The sequence below is a fragment of the Acartia tonsa genome, chromosome 2 (genome assembly GCF_053477335.1).
Source record: "Acartia tonsa isolate MP-2025a chromosome 2, ASM5347733v1, whole genome shotgun sequence".
NCBI classification, from domain to species: Eukaryota; Metazoa; Arthropoda; class Copepoda; order Calanoida; family Acartiidae; genus Acartia; species Acartia tonsa.
Window position 1 is genome coordinate 28,790,035 of NC_137261.1, and position 6,090 is coordinate 28,796,124.

Consider the following 6,090-nt stretch of genomic DNA (forward strand, 5'->3'; position numbering starts at 1 on the left):
AGGACAATGAAATATTAATTATCATTAACCAAGCAAATGTTGCACTATGTTTTATGTAAAATAGGTATTGTTATTAACGTAACTTTGTCCCCTCCTTCCCAGAGAAAGTTTAACACATATTATATTTTTTCACATACATGAGGTTTTGTAAAAAAAAAACATTTGTCGTCGGGAAAAGAAAACAAGGATAGATGCATTTACAAAAACAAAGCTAACAAATAAAAATTATGAAATATTAGGATTGAAAAGGGATAGCACAATGGTCGATAAATTGATGTATATCTCTAATAATGACTTACAAAATTACTCCTTCTGTAAATTGGTGGTTGAAACGTTTGAACTTAATAAACTAATCAAAATTTAGTAAAAGTCATAAAAGTTGTTAAGTCGACGAATTAGAAAACGTTATTATATAACTTTTGGGACTAGTGTAATATATACAGCCTATTGACCCTTCCCTCCGTAATAAACACGTCGCCCTTTGGTCAATTTAAAAACTTTGGGTACATAGTCCCCTCTCTTTTCTCTCTAGTAACAAATAATAACTAAAACAATGGTTAAGAGCGAAGCTACTTTACAATTCACGTCTTTGTATGTCATGAGTTTGTAACTTAATTGATTTTCCGGTATGGCTTCGAAACAGATTAATATCTGCTGGATTAGAACCCGTTCTAAGCTATACTGAAAAATCATGTATCATATTGTAATATATCCAGTTTTATATGAATTTAAAAATGTAAAATGTAATATTAAAAACAGTTTTATATAGTCATCTCGGGGTTGAATGTATTTATTTCAAAGTTTATAAATTGTATCTTTCTACATATAGTCCGTCAATCTGTCCGTTATTTGTCTATTTTTGAAAACGATTTGACACGAACCTTTTTACATTTTTTATAAGATAAAAATTTTGTTATTAACATTTTCTTGTTATAATACTTAACAAATATAGGAAATGGGCGGGGGTTTTATATAGAAGTGTTTGGATTAGAAACTTAAATAATAATCAAAACTTTTTTGTTTTATTTATGTGATGAATATCTTTGAGCATGGGAGGTGTCATTAGACCATAAATTACATGACAACATTCCCATCACTAAGGATTATAATTAACTTTCACACATCCATGGCGGTTGGCATAGACGTCCAAGGGTGGGGTAATTGGGCGATTACCCCCCCCCCCCAAACGATTTTGGGGGTGCCTACGGCACCCCCAAAATTTTTTTCATTTTACCCCCCCCTAATTTAAAATTTACCCCCAACCATTTAGGAGGGGGTATTTACCCCCCCCCCCAAACAATTTTGGGGGGGTAAATACCCCCCCCCCAAAAAAAAAAATCTCTGATAAAAAAAATTTTGCGCGCTTTTCGCGCATTTTTAATACTGAATATTTAATAAAATTTAAATTACCCCCCCCCCCAAAAAATTTTAATGAAACATCTATGGAGGTAGGACTGCCTTTTAGCAGGTTTTTGGCTATTTTTATATTTTTACATATTTCCCCATATCTTTGGTGATTATGGTCTAATTTACAAAATTTTTGTAGTTAAAGAATATCAAAATTAATTTTTCAGTTGTTTCATAAAACATCCATGGTGATTGGACTACATTTTAGCAGGTTTTTGGCTATTTTTATATTTTTACATATTTCCCAATATCTTTGGTGTTTTTGGTCCAATTTTCAAACTTTTTTAAGATGACAGTATCATAATAATTTTTCCTATTGTTCTGAGCATCCAGTATGTAATTTACTTTGAACATTTGTATGTCAGTCAGGGGCGTCCAAGCTTTTTTTTTGGGGGGGGGGTAAAAATTTTTTAGGGGGGTGGGTAATTCGTGTTTGGGTGGGGTAGAATGGCGCGTGAAGCGCGATGCAATTTTTTTTTACCCCCCCCAAAATTTTTACCCCGGGGGTAAAATTTGCTTGGGGGGGGGGTAATTACCCCCCCTTAAATCTGTTGGCAGGGGTAAATTTAGTTAAATATATAGTATTAAAAATGCGCGCGAAGCGCCTAAAAATTTTTTTTATTAGAGAATTTTTATTTACCCCCCCAAAATTGTTTGGGGGGAGTAAATACCCCCTTCTAAATGGTTGGGGGTGCCTACGGCACCCCCAGGGTAGGGGTAAATTTTGAATGGGGGGGTAAAATGAAAAAAAATTTTTGGGGGGTAATCGCCCCATTACCCCCCCCCCCTTGGACGCCTATGATGTCAGTCATCATACAAAATAAAATAAGGTTTTGTGTTTTTTTTCTCCAATTAATTAAATCTATTCTTGATTTTAAAGAATACTCTTTCTTTCTACTTGTAGGTATTCCCATCCACAATTTTTGTGCTTTGCTACTTATGGATGTTGTCATACTTGTTCAATTTTTTACTTGCACTTCCATATTTCTTCTTGTAAGTCTGTATGTAAATCCATATGTCTGGACTAGCTAAATGTCCATTTGTTTGTATGTTTATCTGTATGTCCGACAATCTATCTGCATGTCTGTCAGTCTGTCTGTCTGTCTATATGTCCAACCATCTCTCTGTCCATCTGACTATCTGTCTATTTTTTACTCTATCCATTTTTCTGTCTGTCTATCCATCTGTCTTGAAGTCTTTCTAACTGTCCATCTGTTTGCATATCCATCTGTATGTCCATCTGTCTGTCCATCAATCTATTTGTATTGAAACTGTTTTTCTGTCTGTCTGTTAGTCTTCTGTTAAGATTAATTATTATTTAAGTAGTGCAACAATAATAATTTACACCTTTGTAAACAAAGATAATTATATCAATAAGTAGCACAAAAAAACATTCTATACTTTTTAAACAAAAATAATTATTTTATAAGTAGCACAAAATAACATTCTATACTTTCTTTAACAAGAATGATTATTTTATAAGTAGCGCAGCAATACCAAGGTATACAATAAGAAGCACAAAATAACATTCTATACTTTCTTAAACAAGAACAATTATTTTATAAGTAGAGCAAAAATACCAAGCTATACCTTCCAATACAAGAATAATTAGAATATAAGTAGGGCAACATAACAAGAATACCTTCTTAAACAAGAATATTAACCCTAATAAATTGGGGGTAGGGGGGGGGGGAGTTTTGCTATCTGTTTGAAAGTATATCTAAATGTCTGTTGATTTGTCTGTCTACATTTACATCTGTCTGTTTGACTGTCTGTCCATCTGTCTGTTTATCTTTCTGTGTAAGGTAAATAAATACTTTTTTTGATTTTTCGAAAAAAAGGCATCAAGTTTTCAATTCCACCAATTTAAAATATTTTTTCAATGCTTTCATGTCATTTTGTCTGGTTTTTGGGACATTTGTCTGTCTGTTTGTTTGTTAGTTTGTTCCTTATGTTTATTAGGGTGGGTTCATATTAGCAATTTATCTGACACCAAAGCAGGAACTAGAACTTGATTTTTATAACTACAATACACCTCTGGATTTTTTTTATTCATCTTAAGTCTAAAAACTCTTGGTTACCACACATTCAATTGAATAGCTATTTGTGAATTGTCATAAGCTCTAGTTTTTGGATACATAAGAACTATTCCTGAGCTAAGTTTAGTATAGGAGCTATATGGTAAAATGTTCCACCTTACTTAAAACTTCTCAACTTTTTTCTCACATATCAATATAGCTCCTAAACTACAAATAGCTGAAAAAACTGGTATTCAAGGCACAATAATAATCAAAATGTTTAAAAGTTTCCTTATAAAAGTTCTACCCTAAATTAAAATACTTTTTTTTTAAATTTATTCAGGTTTATTAACAAACAGGCATTGGAATATTATTTGTCTCTATTTTTGATATATATTTTATTAGTATTTATTGTTATTAAATGTTGATAAAAATTCTTGAATGTTTAATTGGAAATTGTTAAGAAATATTTTTATGTAATCCTATTTAGTACATTTGAATATATTTTGTTTGTCTGTAATTATTTTTCATTAGATTACTTCAGTGATAAACATAAACTTATCACCTGAAAAAATAATAGGGTGCATTTAGAATCACTTTAAAAATAGATTGTTGTTTTTTTATTCAGTCTGTTGTTAGAGTGGTTTTGCTGGAATTCCTATAGACTTCATTTAATCAGAAACATCAAATTAATTTGTATCAACTTGAATAAATTTTCATCAGAGTCTTTTGTATTATAAATAAATATATAAAATAATTTTTGAAAATGTTTGAGCAAGTTTATGTGAGGTTTTAGTAGCTCAAAAGAGAGGTAAGTAAACATAAGATAGCTGGTGTTCAAGCACATATTTCACAGTAAAAAGGTGAATTAAAGAAAGCATGAAATAAATAAATGGATGACTTAAGTAAGCAATCAACCCCAAAAATGGCTTATTTAAGTAAGGATTTTGCAACCAAAATGGATGATTTAAGTAAGTAATCAACCCCAAAAATGTCTTATTTAAGTAAGGGTTTTGCAACAAAAATGGATGATTTAAGTAAGCAATCAACCCCAAAAATGGCTTATTTAAGTAAGGATTTTGCAACAAAAATGGATGATTTAGGTAAGTACTCAACCCCAAAAATGGCTTATTTAAGTAAGGATTTTGTAGCAAAAATGGATGATTTAAGTAAGCAATCAACCCAAAAAATGGCTTATTTAAGTAAGGATTTTGCAACCAAAATGGATGATTGAAGTAAGTAATCAACCCCAAAAATGGCTTATTTAAATAAGGTTTTTGCAACAAAAATGGATGATTTAAGTAAGCAATTAACCCCAAAAATGGCTTACTTAACTCATCCATTTTGGTTGCAAAATCCTTACTTAAATAAGCCATTTTTGGGGTTGATTGCTTACTTAAATCATCCATTTTAGCTACAAAATCCTTACTTAAATAAGCCATTTTTGGGGTTGATTACTTACTTAAATCATCCATTTTGGTTGCAAAATCCTTACTTAAATAAGCCTTTTTTGGGGTTGATTGCTTACTTAAATCATCCATTTTTGTTGCAAAAACCTTACTTAAATAAGCCATTTTTGGGGTTGATTACTTACTTAAATCATCCATTTTGGTTGCAAAATCCTTACTTAAATCATCCATTTTTGCTACAAAATCCTTACTTAAATAAGCCATTTTTGGGGTTGATTACTTACTTAAATCGTCCATTTTGGTTGCAAAATCCTTACTTAAATAAGCCATTTTTGGGGTTGATTGCTTACTTAAATCATCCATTTTTGTTGCAAAAAACTTACTTAAATAAGCCATTTTTGGGGTTGATTACTTACTTAAATCATCCATTTTTGTTGCAAAAACCTTACTGAAATAAGCCATTTTTAGGGTTGATTGCTTACTTAAATCATCCATTTTTGCTACAAAATCCTTACTTAAATAAGCCATTTTTGGGGTTGATTACTTACTTAAATCATCCATTTTGGTTGCAAAATCCTTACTTAAATAAGTAATCAACCCCAAAAATGGCTTATTTAAGTAAGAATTTTGCAACAAAAATGGATGATTTAAGTAAGGGTTTTGCAGCAAAAATGGAGGATTTAAGTAAGCAATCAACCCCAAAAATGGCTTGTTTAAGTAAGGATTTTGGAGCAAAAATGGAAGATGTAAGTAGGACATTAATCACAAAAATTGCTTGTTTAAGTAGGGATTTTGTAACAAAAATGGAAGATATAAGTAGGACATTAATCACAAAAATGGCTTGTTTAAGTAAGCAATCAACTACAAATATAGCCTAAATGGCTGAGAAGGGATTAAATTTTGAGGAAAAATAATCCGGATTAAAATCTTAATCTGTAAGACATTTACGTCAAAAGCGTCCGATTTGGCTGATTCTTATCAGCCACCCTTATTTTTGGGGATTTTTAGGGGTTTATAGGGCAATAATAGTTCTTCAAGTAAGCAATTAACCTACGAAAATGGCTCGTTAGTCCGACATGTCCGATTTAAGTAAGCCACTTTTGTTGTAAAGTGCAGACTTTCCCGATGTGAGCACGTCCTACTTAAATCTGACAAAAATGCTTATATAAGCACAAAAAAAGGTAAATTGCTGAGATAGAGATTACTAGGGTCTAGTTTCAAAATATAAATCTGTTTACCTGTCCTTCGTTAGTTAG